At 45.2% G+C, this 14491-nt stretch overlaps 1 long non-coding RNA gene across 1 annotated transcript in view; it reads left to right on the plus strand.

Annotated features, from left to right (window-relative positions):
- The window catches only part of LOC144940653 (uncharacterized), a 63207-nt gene extending 57343 nt beyond the window's left edge, over positions 1-5864 (plus strand). Inside the window, exon 3 of the long non-coding RNA XR_013639151.1 lies at positions 5824-5864. This is a non-coding gene — a long non-coding RNA (uncharacterized LOC144940653). The remainder of the gene's footprint in view (positions 1-5823) is intronic.
- The last annotated feature ends 8627 nt before the right edge of the window (positions 5865-14491 follow it).

Raw genomic sequence — 14491 nt, forward strand, 5'->3', positions numbered from 1 at the left:
GAATGCTCACACAAAAGTCACGTGGCTTACGGGAGGCTTGAGCTGATTTAGAGAGAGAGCGAGAGAAAGATTAGGGGGGAGGGGTGCAGAGTGGGAATGCTCACACAAAAGTCACGTGGCTTACGGGAGGCTTGAGCTGATTTAGAGAGAGAGCGAGAGAAAGATTAGAGGGGAGGGGTGCAAAGTGGGAATGGCCACATAGAAGTCACGTGGCTTACGGGAGGCTTGAGCTGATTTAGAGAGAGAGCGAGAGAAAGATTAGAGGGGAGCGGTGCAGAGTGGGAATGCTCACACAAAAGTCACGTGATTTGCAGACGGCTTGAGCTGATTTAAATAGAGTGATGGGCAGAGGTGTGGACTCGAGTCATGTGACTTGGACTCGAGTCAGACTCGAGTCATGAATTTGATGACTTGCGACTCGACTTGGACTTGCATAACAATGACTTTGTCCCACCTATGAGATGTGGACTCGAGTCATGTGACTTGGACTCGAGTCAGACTCGAGTCATGAATTTGATGACTTGCGACTCGACTTGGACTTGCATAACAATGACTTTGTCCCACCTCTGGTGATGGGTACCCGGTCTGGCGGGTCCTAGGAACCAGTTCCATTTCCGTGTTAAGTGAAGGTCGCAGCTAATTTGCATGCGACTTGAAGCAACACGACCACATGGTGTTGGTAGTGATGTTGATACTTGGGATGGCACCATTGACAATTGTTATTTATGATTTAATTTTTTTTAAAACACTTCACCGGGATGATCCCCTGGAGATGACGCATCTCTCGTGTAAGGATGTTCAGGATGTCGATTGACACAGCGAACACTCCAAAGAGGATGATGACTTGATGTCGATGATGATGATTACTTGAACTTTTATTGTTCTCATGATTACGTAAAATTTTGTATGATCATGTCTATTCCTTGAAAGATGATACTGATGATGCGTCTGATGATACTGTTAAATTATTGAGTGATTTTGCGTTGTAATAATAGGGGTTTTTCCCCTTTTTTCTGGCAACAAAACTGAAACCTTTTTACGAGGAATCGTGTGTGCATTAACCACAATACTTGCGGTCATAAGGCAAACAAAAAACACACTCTGATAATATCTGCATTACTTTGATAGTGCATTGTCTTTGAGCTGTACGCCTTTTGGCGTCCTCTGGTCTAGCATCAATTGAGACGAGGCTCAAAAGAAAGCCGTCTCTGGTGTGGACCAATCAGTTTCAAGGACAATGCATTTATTATCAGAGTGTGTTTTTTGTTTGCATTTTGACCACAAGTATTGTGGTTAATGCACACATGATTCCTTGTAAAAAAGCTTTAGTTCTGTTGCTAGAAAAAGGGGAAAACCCCTATTATTATAATTTGGTACTGGCAAATGAGGTCTAATGATGATTCAATCTTAATTTTGGAGCTTTCGTGACTGCAGGAATTATTCTTTGGTTCTTTCGGTAAAGTCACGTATAAAGATAAAATAATAAATTAAATAATAGCATACTACGACGTTTCGATTGCAACACAAGCAATCATAATCAGGTATAAAAGAAATAGCAACAAAAATCTAACCAGAAAACTATAGACAGACATATAAGCAGACAGACATCATAAAGATACACAGAGAGAGAACACGTATCGGCACAAAGAGAGAGGTCGTCTCTGTGACGGGGCCTTAAATATAGAGAGGGGGCGGGGGCGGAGAGAGGGAGGGGGCAGAGAAAAAATTATCATGTCAATGAGTGGACAACGACGTGGTACGGTACGCAAGCTTGAAAATTAGGAGAAAGACACACTAAAATTAAATAACCTAGTAAAATATCGAAATGTAATGTAATGCAACACAGAGAGTCGGTCAACTCACAATTAACGCATAGCCCGGTTGATTACGTATTTCAAAGATTGCTAAGTTAGAATTTAAGTGTGAAAATTCCAAAGAGAGGACACAGGCAGAGAGAGAAAACAAAAAACCAGAGAGAGAGAAAAAAGATAAGCTTAAAACTTCCCCGTAGAAGTGGTTCAACAACTCTAAAACAACACTGTAAAATAAAAAAATCATAAACTTTTTTTTATTTCACCAGTTGAGGCCCACTGAGCTATACAGCTATTTTGCTAGAAGCCACGTGGCCACACAATATAGGCCGACGACGTGACATTTCGTGTGGAAATGTATAAAAGCCGGATACTCTAAACGCACGGAGGGAAAATCCACACGACCACAGGGAGAACATGCAAACACTAAATATCAGGCGTCAAGGTTGGGATCGAGCCCACGATCTCCTGTAGGCCTGGCGAGGTAGTGAACACTGTGCACCCATATCCAGGGTGGCTCAAAAGTCAGGACACGTAGGGTTATTTCATTTATTTGAATACTGCCATTACAACATTTACATTTCTTGATTTTAAGCTTTCGTGACTGCAGGAATCCATTATAAATGTTCTTTACCGAAAGACCCAAAGAGTAACATTTACATTATTTATTCTTAAGCGAATATTTATCTTTCATTAACATTATCAATACAATTATTATATTTCTTCTTCCTTTTCAGATTACATTTACAAAAATCGGCCAAGAAACTCTGAATACATTGAGACGAAACATAATTGATGAATGTTCAAAGATTACACGAGTAATCTTTAAATAAATAAGTCTTAAACAAATTTCGAAAGAGAATGCACGCATGCATTAATGTTCATGGGAGTCAGTTTGAACATGCTTTAAAATAAATAAAGTAACCCGATGTGATTTGGTGCAATAAATATAATCACCCTATGTGTCCTGAGGTTTGGGCCACCCTGTACATGATAGGCGACGTTTCGGGCAATTGCCTTTCTTTATCGCACATCATTATTACGTCTTGATTTAAAGCTTTCGTGACTGCAGGAATTCATACTATTTGGGTCTTTCAGGTGAAGACGTCCATAACAACCTCCCTCCACAGGTGAAGACGATTGCCTGTGTTGCCATCGAAACGCCGTGATCTATTATTTTTAAATCCTTTATATTAAGTTCACTTGCTTGCTTGCTTGCGCGCTTACGACCGTGCAAATCTTTCGGTCGTTTTTTAACCCACTTCCCGTGATCCAATCGAGCTGACATTTTGCATACAGACTCGTTGTGCGTGACAATTTCTTTTCGTGAAAACATTTTTCCAAAATTTTACACTTTTTAGGTAAAAAAAATGTATATTTAATTACCAATTGCTTAATGGTGGCAGGCAATCATCTGACCCATAGGTGGCAGCCATCTCAAGCCAGATGACGAGAGGACTCTAGCCGCCCGTTTCAAAGACCAATGTGGGCTGGGTTGTGGCCCATTGAACACGCATATAAAGGATTCATAGTGAAAAACTTTGTTTTTACGGGTTTTATTTTTTTTCTATCTCCGTGACTTTACCGAAAGACCCAAAGAGTATCATTATTATGGGCTAGCATTTATTTATACCACTTGCCACTATCGGACCCCTTAAAAACAACCCCGTATAATAGGATTCGCGACTAGGGGGGGGCCAGTGATGAGAAAGAAAGCCTTCTCCGAGTTGTGAGTTGCACCGAGTGCGATCGTAGTTTCCCTTCCTCTGCCAAATATTCAGTGGATCTTGGCCAACTTTCCGAAATGTTATCTGGCACCAAAACCAAAGTTACCAGAAGCAACAACGCGCGCTTGGAGTGACGCCCCTAACAACCTCCCTCCACACCCACCAAAGTCGGAGTTTACCGAGGCTATTACATTCGTATTATCGCTGCGAGCGAACTTGTTGACCCCTAACGGAAATTAATGATCACGATCATCCTGTAGTCGGAGCACGACAAGCAATTTGATGTTTTTTTTTTAATACAGTAGTAATAATACAATGCCGAGATAATATGTTTTGTTTCGGTTTATTTTTTATTATATTATGTAGGATTTAAATAATGTCCAGGCGAATGAATGACATTGATAGGAGCACACATTGAAAAGTTAGAGCGATTATAAATGAACTGTGGTCAGTGTCTTATATTGGGTTACTCCGCGCACCACTATTGTGATTACGTCTTTTGAAAGTCTTCTGCCGTTTCAGTCCAATGTTTATTTGTTACACGGAAAATCACGTTTAGCCAGTTTCCCCATCTAGTTTCAGAGTCAAAAGAATTTGAATCTTGATTTACACTGGAAGAGGAGGAATCCGATGATCTATGAAGCTCTTTTTCACAGATGTCCAGGATGGGCGGGTCAACAAGTTAGAACAACAAACAATGCAAAAAAATATCGGAATGAAAAATAGAGACTATGTAAGCAATTTTTCAACACTAAATGCAAACTTGGGCAAGGCAGCAAAACAACAGCAAAAAACAGTCCTAGATCACAACAACACAGTCCCTCAACAAATTATCACATCAAAATTGAACTATCGATACACGGGTAAGGATCAGAGTTACAGATCACAATTGGAAATGTGGCTGTAACCAGCACCACTCTTCTGCCCCCAGCCACTCACAACAGAGTTAGTAAAACGAATCTCGGTCAGCAGCCAGCCAGGAAGCTAGAGGCAGACATTATTTTAACAGTACGAAGGTTGTTGTCTTTTCTTTGCCGGTAAATCCTTTCTGACTTATACTCGCAGCCAACCACGCCCCGTATCCGAACTGCTTTTTGTGTTTAGTTTGTTGCCATTACCACCGCACCTCCCATTACACGATGTAACACGATTTTTGTTCTTGGGTAGTAAGTGTTATTTTTTTAATTGGTTATGCCTAAAAAGTAGAGAAAATGGCTATTTCGATTTAAAGCTTTCGTGACTGCAGGGATTCATCACGTAGAATGGAAAAATAGAAAAATAAAATAATATTTTATTCTGTTTAATTTTTATTATTTTATTATTTCCATTCTACGTGACTTTACCGAAAGAACCAAGAAAATGGCTATTATTCCCCACAAACTTTGCTTTTGTGACCAAGACTTTACGTGAAGGAATAGCACAAATTCACACGTTTTCTCATTGAAAATTAGTCAATTTCAAAATATCACTGTCCTGGTCAGAAAATAAAAATTTGTGGGGAATAATAGCCATTTTTTGTACTATTGAGGCATAAGCAATTAGGAAATAACACTTACTACCCAGGGTCAAAAAAAAATTTGTTACACAGTGTTATCACATAATTGTTTTTTTTACCCTTTTATCTGGCAACAAAACTGACACCTTTTTTACAAAGAGTCATGTTTGCATTGACCACAATACCTGCAGTCGGAATGCAAACAAAAAACATAACTCTGATAATGTATGCACTGTTGTTGTTGCCAGTTAAAAAGGGTAAAAAAACAATTATCATATTTTGTTTCTGGCAAATGAGGTTATCACAGTTGGTTAAGTACGGTGCGAAAGAAGTTCAAGATACATACATTTGCCAACATGTAGAGAAAATGGCAGCTGCACGCTACCCACAATGAGGTTACTGGGAGCAAATCAATAATGAAAGTAAGGCGATGCACGGTTATTGATGAATGCGTTGAGTTTTAAAAAAAAATGTTTACATTTATAAACGAGCACTACACACGCATTTTCGCCGGATACACGGCCCGGGGCACAGGGAGGCGTGACGTCGGCCCGATGCACGAAATCCGCGCAACGCTGTGGGACACAAATTTACCCGCACGGCTGCCAGCCAGCCAGCAAAACTTTTTTCTTCTAATACCGCGTGTAAGGAGGTCGGATATGTGAACATCGACGTATCACCATGCGCGGATACTGCAACTGGGTGCAGGCGGTTAAATTGTTCGGGCGGATGTGTGGTGCGTAGTACTGTTTTTTAATTTGTGATTTTCTTTGTTTTTGTTGTGTTCCAGGTTCGGGGGTGGTGGCGCTAATCTTCATTAGCGACTCTGAGCGCGTGGTGGAAATTCCACATTCGCAAGACAGGAGCACGTCCATCGATCAGCCGATTAACTGTTGTTGTTGTCTCAAAGTAGTAATAATTTGTGTGTATATCTCCATATATATCAAAGGCAAAGTTGTGAATATGTGTGTCTGTTCAAAATGTTTAGCGTACTTCCCGACATGCAACGAACTGGAAATTTGCCATGTGGGTACTTTCCAGACTGTACACCATGCAAACATTATTAAAATACACTTTTGTTTTTTTTGGGGGGGAGGGGAGGGAGCTCAATAATGCATTTTTTTTGCACAGCAAGTGAGCTGTGACGTCACATCTGTCACGTGACCCGCGCACGTGGAAGCGTAACGCATTGTGGTGTAGTGGTTAGCGCTACGCCGCGCTACGAACCCGGCGACCCGAGTTCGATTCCCGCTCACGGCCACCGCCGCTGACAATTATGTAAACCGATCCTGGGCCCTCCCCTAGGTCGACTCAGCCTCAAGCGAGTAACTGGTGTGGTGTGTGAACATCGCCACTGGGGAGACAAAGGCGGCCGGGCGTGGTGAATCCAAGTCCCGGGCTGAAGCCGGGTAGGAAAGCTAGTATACAAATAAAGATATGTTTTAATGATTCCTTTGTCAATCCACTGCTGGATGAATCATGCCTCTCCACACACACCATTGCCTGTCATTGGAGTTGCTTGACCATACTTCAACACGCTGCTCAGTTCGGCTTGGAGCCTCTTAGATGATGGGCAGGCATGTAGGTCGCCCTTGAAAAAATATATCTGTTGAGCTCAGTTGGGCTCAACTCCATCAACACAATTCGAGATTTGAAGTTTTCGTGACTGCAAGGGTCCATACTCTTTGGGTTTTGTCGGTAAAGTCACGTAGGTGAAAAGAAAATAAATCAATTAAATCACGACGTTTCGGAGGCAACACAAGCTTCCGTCTTCAGCAAAATTACTGTGCCAAGTGAAGAGGGCTCTAAGAGACACGGACCTAAAAGGACGGAAGCTTGTGTTGCCTCCGAAACGTCGTGATTTAATTTATTTATTTTCTTTTCACCTACGTGACTTTACCGAAAACAAACAAAGATCATCCATCAACGCAGTCTGGGTCTGAGAAGGCGGGTGGCCCTAAGATATCAAGAGCCACTGTGTCCGGGTTCACGGAGCAGTATGCAAACCACGCTTCCACATAAAACACCGACTAATCTACGCACGTGTGCGTGTGTGCGCGCTTGTGTACATTGGTGCTCGCTAACAGCACTTGCCTTAACAGTCTGTTAAAGGCTACACGGGGGACCTTTGTGAGTGTATCCGTCGGGAAAGCGGTGCTCGTGTCCCACTCACGGCTACTAACAGCACCGGCGATTATCTGAACCGGTCCTGGGCTTCCCCGAGGTAGACTCAGCCTTAAATGAGTAGCTGTTTGCGGTGTGTAAAAATCGTCACGAGTGAGACAAAGGCGGCCGGGCGTGGTGCTGGCCAGCCCCGCCACCTTGTACTCAATAACCGTGATTTTAAAAAAAACAAAGATGCCTTCAAACAAGAAAACTGTGTTGTTGTTGTCTACACGGTGTGGTTTGCATACGCCGTCACATTATGCGTCTGTGTGTGTGTTCGTCTACATGTGTTTAGAGTGTGCGTGTGTCTGTGTGTCTGCTGTATAGGGAGCGGTGGCGTAGCAGTTAGCGCGCTGCGCTATGAACCCGGCGACCCGAGTTTGATTCCCGCTCACGGCCACGAACACCAGTGACGATTATCTTCACCGGTCCTAGACCTCCCCCTAGGTCCACTCAGCCCCAAATGAGCACGTGGTGCCATGTGTAAACATCGCCGCAAGGGAGACAAAGGCGGCCGGGCGTGGTGCTGGCCACCCACCCCCTTCGTGTGTGCGGCGCCGGCCTTCGTAGGTGCTCGCTAACAGCACTTGCCCCAACAGTCTGTTAAGGCTACACGGGGGATCTTTGTCTTTATTATTGTGTGTGTGCAACCTCGACACCAACGTGGGTGAGATCTCAAGCCCCCCCACCCCCTTCCCCCCCCACCCCCTTCCCCCCACCCCGCTGTCTTCCACGTCGTTTCCAGTAAGTGATGTGACTCTGAAGCAGCCGTCACGTGATCACTGAGGTGGAGGGGGGGGCATGCCCCTCCCCGTCTGCCCCCCCACCAGGTGTCCTCCCCAATCTGGCCCCGCCCCTCAGCCGTGAACTCCAAATCTATTCCACAGCGGCCTCTAGCGGTGTTCTGAAACTAATCAACTATCCGTGACAGAGGTTTGTTCTTTGTGTTGGGTTAAATCGCGTAATTATAAATGTGTCGGTAAACCCGCCACCACCCGACACAGCCAATTAGTAAGGTTTAGTGTCACGTGAACAGGACGTGCCAATTCGTCATTAGTACAGCACTAACCGGTGTGTTGGAGAGCAAATCCACAACATTTGCAATCCGAGTACGACGTTTTGCCAGTAATTACAACTAGCTTCATCAGGCGACAGCTAGATTTGTGGAGAAATCCTCCGGTTTCGCTCCTTAATTTAGAAGGATAGATGTGATCACGTCACTTGTTTTTATTTGAACAGGTAAGGCACCATTCTTTGGTTCTTTCGGTAAAGTCACGTATAAAGATAAAATATTAAATTAAATAATAGCATACTACGACGTTTCGATTGCAACACAAGCAATCATCGTCAGGTATAAAAGAAATAGCAACAAAAATCTAACCAGAAAACTATAGACATACATATAAGTAGACAGACATCATAAAGATACACAGAGAGATGATGATTTGCTTGTGTTGCAATCGAAACGTCGTAGTATGCTATTATTTAATTTATTATTTTATCTTTATACGTGACTCTACCGAAAGAACCAAAGAATAATTCCTGCAGTCACGAAAGCTCCAAAATTAAGGTAAGGCACCCACTGAGCTGCACGTAAATGATATCTCAACGAAGTGGGTTATCATCGTGTGGAGATTTACAGCCGCCAAATACTCTAAACGCGTGATGTTGAGTCGAAATGTGGAGGGAAAACCCGAAGGGTCCGGAGAAAAATCCACGCGACCACGAGGAGAGAGAGAGAGAGACGCAAACTCCAGATATACAGCAGGCGTCAGGGTCGGGATCGAACCCACAAATTCGTGTATAGCAGGCGAGGTAGTTAACATCTCCCCATCGCGGCGCCCCATTTACAAAACAGTACTGCACGTTGGTCATGGAATTAAAAGACCCAAAAACGCCAGCGACAAACGGCACTGGTGCCCGAGATAAGGGTGAATACGTTTTTTTGGGTCTTTCGGGGAAAAACACGTAGATAGGTTCAAAGAAAATAACAAAAAACTACGACGTTTCGATCACAACACAAGCGATCGTCATTAGGAGGTAAAAAAAGAGGGGGAAAGCTGTTTTTTTGCCTCCTTTTTAAGACATGGGTCCTAGTTTGACGCACAATTATAAAACGCATGACTCAAAGTCAGGTACATATGTTGAAATCATTTAGAACCGTAGGTAGCCAACTGTTCTCATGTGAGGTGCGGGGGGAAGAACAAGAAACGAAAAACAAAAATGAGTTCTCAAGAAATCCGTTTTCCATCTAGACGATGATTTAAAAGTGCATAGCACAAGTGGCTTCCCAATATCGGAAGGAAGAGCGTTCCAGACGGCCGCGGAAGCGCGTCTGAAAGCGCACGATGCGGTCATCGTCTTCGTTCAATGGGCAGCCAAAAGCCACTGCTGCGAGAATGACCAGAGACCGGAGTTCGTGTGATGGTTCAAGCTCATTTTTTGCATATGATTTTTATTACAACCAAACGCGACTCCGATACAACACGCTGAAATATTCCGGTGACGGGGTTACATCAAATGCGCGATCATCCATTCCGGCGCGACGGAATCACACGATAGGGGGAGGAGAGAATGGATAGAGGACTCCTGCTGCCCCAACCAAATGGGGACCTCGCGTTTGGAGAAAGATGAAGATTTCAATGGGGAGGAGAAAAGGTGGGGGGGGGGGATAACCAACAGGCTCAGGGGAGACCAAGGATAGAGGGGGACGTATGGGGGGGAGGGAAAAAAGATGGGGGCCCCGCCCCCTCCCTCCTCCCGATACGTTCTACGTAGCACTTCGTGCCTTCTTTTAGCTCCGCCCCCTCCCTCCCGATACGTTCCATTCATTGGCTACCACATTCTGATAAGCCCCCCCCCCCTATCCTCCCCCCTCAACTTGCATTTAAGGGCTTACATCTTGAATCCTTGCTTCACTTGATGCAGAAAATCTGGCTGTGACGGTCCCACCTGATGACGGAGACTTGTGTTGCCTCCGAAACGTCGTGATTTTTTGTTTTTTATTGTTTTATTTTTATTAATTTTAATTTCATTTTTTACCTACGTGACTTTACCGAAAGAACTAAGAGTATGAATCCTTGCAGTCACGAAAGCTTCAAATACAAACCATAGAAATCAAATAACATATATGCAGCGAGTGGGCTTACAAGGAGGCCTTCCACCGCTCCTAAGTTTGCTCCCGCTTGACCACTGAGGGGTTCTCTGCCCCATCGAGTAATGAGGAGCGTCGTGGCTATGAGATGTTAACTACCTCGCCTGGTACACAGGAGGTCGTGGGTTCGATCCCGACCCTGACGCCTGCTGTATATTTGGAGTTTGCGTGTCTCTCTCTCGCATCATCATCACGGTGGCTATGAGATGTTAACTACCTCGCCTGGTATACAGGAAGGTCGTGGGTTCGATCCCGACACTGACGCCTGCTGCATATTTGGAGTTTGCGTGTCTCTCTCTCTCATCATCATCACGGTGGCTATGAGATGTTAACTACCTCGCCTGGTACACAGGTGGTCGTGGGTTCGATCCCGATCCCGACCCTGACGCCTGCTGCATATTTGGAGTTTGCGTGTCTCTCTCTCTCTCATCATCACGGTGGCTATGAGATGTTAACTACCTCGCCTGGTGTGCAGGAGGTCGTGGGTTCGATCCCGACCCTGACGCCTGCTGTATATTTGTAGTTCGCGTGTTCTCTCTCCCCGTGGTTGCTTGGATGTTTTTTCTCCGGGTCCTCTGGTTTTTCCCTCCACATTTAGAAACATGCCATTGGAGTTATTTGGCTGCTATACATTGCCACATAAGCTACTTCATTAGGCTCTCATTTGTGGCTAGGTCGCTTATGAAAAAATGAACCCGTAAAAACAAAGTTTTTCACTATAAATCCTTTATATGCGTGTTCAATGGGCCACAACCCAGCCCACATTGGTCTTTGAAACGGGCGGCTAGAGTCCTCTCGTCCTCTGGCTTGAGATGGCTGCCACCTATGGGTGAGATGATTGCCTGCCACCATTAAGCAATTGGTAATTAAATATAAAAAAAAATTACCTAAAAAGTGTAACATTTTGGAGAAAAAAATTTCACGAAAAGAAATTGTCACGCACAACGAGTCTGTGTGCAAAATGTCAGCTCGATTGGATCACGGGAAGTGGGTTAAAAAACGACCGAAAGATTTGCACGGTCGTAAGCGCGCAAGCAAGCAAGTGAACTTAATATAAAGGATTTAAACAGAGCTAAATAGCTCAGTGGGCCTTACCTGGTAAAATAAAAAAAATGTAAAACGTTCGTTTGTTTCGCGACAACGCTCACTCTTGTCGAGGTAACGTGGTACAGCTCTCTTCTGCCCCCTGGTGGTGTGTGCAGAGAGTTACACCTGCACGTGGCCACTCGGATTTCGCGATGGCGTACTTCAAACGTGCGCAGGGTTTCCCTCGAACTCCGTTCCTCGCGACCCACCCACGCTACATCTTTCCGCCAGAAGACTAAGCTCCATCTGTAGTGCTGTCCGTACGGGGACAGAGTGATGTAGAATATTATATATTATAGCATATTAGATTTTTTTGCGACATAGAATTATAATGTATTACTTACTGTTAGTAGCTCAGCTTATTGGAGAGTATATTTAGTATACTGATGATACTATGTAGTTCATACTTTAGTTTTTTACGTGGTTATTTAGTTACTGCAGCTCCATACTATTAACATTCCTTCCCTTTATTAATGCTACCCCTATCCCCTCCCTTTGATGCTGCTAATCCTGCATAATGCACGGGCATAATATGACTTTGAAACCCCCCGCCGACCTCCTACGCATTTCACAAGTAGTACTAATCACATACCTGCATTTCCCATAAATATGCTAAATTCCTCTTGATATGCAAATTATCTTGTCAAGGCGCCCTTCCCCCTTTCCAACCCAGCTTAAATATACGCTCCAAGCATGGTGGTGTTTCATTCAGACGCTGTCTCCCCGACAGACCTGGTCTTCACCTGAGGACGGCTGCTTGCGTTGTGGCCGAAACGTCGTGAGAATTATTTTATTATGTTTTATTATTATTTTATTACTTCCCTTCTACGTGACTTTACCGAAAGAACCAAGAAGATGTCCCATCCTCTTACGCGCGTGGGTTTCCTTCGGGTGCGGTGCTCCGGCAGGTTGAAAACATCTTACAATTATCAACGCAGTGTAACTGAACCCTCCTTATAAAAAAGAGTAATTCGACACAGTCTGGCATTCCTTGATTGGACGCAGTCTGGCATTCCTTGATTAATAAGCAATGATAGTTATTATGTCAGCCATTGCCTGAAACACGGACAGGTTTCCCTCGCTTTACGCGGTAGCAGATGCGTTCCAAAAAAGGGCCCACAAAGCGACATCTACCTGCCGAGTAGCACACACAGTACACACATAGTACACACACAGTACACACACAGTACACACATAATACACACACAGTACACACAATATAGCGAAGTTTTAGTAGAAATAGTTTAGCCACATTTACTCGAAACCGCACAAACAGAACAAGCCCTTTTACCGCTCGAGGCAAACAGAAAGTTGGCACTTGCCTGAACATAACTAATTTGCCATGAGATGGCAGTACAGCAAGTGGGATCGTGAACCTGTATGTGCAGACCTTTGCGTTTTCGGCTAACGAACTCTCATAAATAACAAATAATTTCAGCGGATAATACTTATCCTTCACATGTCTGTACCTGCACGTAAAACAGTTTTTTTACACATTCTATTCGCCACTAGGCCTTCTAGGAGTCCAATGCATTCCTGCGGAGGGAGCTGGTAGTAACGTTGGGTTGCTCAATGGCCAGGGTCAACGGTGGCGTGGTGTATTCCGCAAATATGGCCGACTGTGAGGGCGGGCACAAGCCGGCGTGAGTAGGTTAAACGTTGAGTTTTATAAGGGCACCACGGGGTGACCAGCCCCTCCCCACACAGCCCCACCCCTCCCACCCCCCACCCAGCCCCACCCTCCCCACCTAGCCCCTCCCCACCCTCCCCACGCAGCCCTTCCCCACCCTCCCCTCTCCACCCAGCCCCACCCCTCCCATTTTTGGATGCACGACGGACGGACGGACACAATAATCCTCTGTGGGCTGGTGGAACCAGGTGGTTCCTACCAGTACAAATAGTTCAACACAATCAACACTCTTAGACCTGTTTAAACATTCAGGAACTCATCAGCAGTCAGGCTCGCTCCAATCAATGCTGGTGAACTGCCCAGATGTTTGTCGTCTTGGACCAACTTCTGTTAGACTTGGACTCGAGTACGTGCATCACCGCCAAAAAGACAAAGATCCCCCGTATAGCCTGAACAGACTGTTGGGGCAAGTGCTGTAAGCGAGTGGGTGGCCAGCATCACGCCCGACTGCCTTTGTCTCCCCAAGTGGCGATGTTTACACACCGCACCGGGTACTCATCTGAGACATTGCTTTCATAGCTTTATTTTGGTGATTTCGAAAACGTTTTGGTTTAGCCATATTTGTTTGTTGTAGTACAGAGTTAGACTGATAACCTTAATCTAAATTGTCTTATGGTTGTTATTGTTTGACTTGCATCCCACTGGGATTTTTGTACACAGCGTTGATATTCGGTGCTTTTTCTGGAAGATTTTGCTGTTTTTTTCCTGGATTTTTCTGTTTGCGCGCAGTCACTTTAAGATGTTTCTTGTTCATGTTTTTGTTTGTTGCGGTTGCACCCGATTCAAGAGCCGAATGGTTCACTATATACTAAATACATGAAACTGAAAACTGAAACCGACTCGACCCAGGGGAGACCCAGGACCGACATCACCACCGATACCCCACCATTCGCCACTAAGTGACAGTAATGTCACAACGGCGCCTGTGCCAGGCTAGGTGCACTTTGAGGCTGCCACATGAAGTGTCGAAGGCTCGCTGCTGACTGGAGATCTCGGGACAGACCCAGCAGGTGCCATGGGTTGGCTGACAGATGACCGGCAGATGCCCCACCAGCTGTACCCCCCCCCCCCCGACTGCGCAAACTTGCTGCATTTTACCCGCCCGGCTCTCCGCTCGTTGTTGTGAGCAGCGTCGCCCCTCTGCCCTCCGTCGTTGCCGGAGGGCGCCTGCCTCCGACTGCCCCAGTAGCAGCGTCCTTCACGAGCCTCCCGTCTCCTCCACAGAGGCCGATCTTGAACACCGCTGGTGGCAATCTTCAAATAATCCACCCCCCCCTCACACGCACCACGTGCCTCACTCCCAACCAATTGCGTGCAAGCAGCGCATATATAAGGACCCCCACCCTCCCCCCCATCAGTCCC

Source organism: Lampetra fluviatilis, chromosome 23, assembly GCF_964198595.1.
Source record: "Lampetra fluviatilis chromosome 23, kcLamFluv1.1, whole genome shotgun sequence".
In the NCBI taxonomy this organism is placed as follows: domain Eukaryota; kingdom Metazoa; phylum Chordata; class Hyperoartia; order Petromyzontiformes; family Petromyzontidae; genus Lampetra; species Lampetra fluviatilis.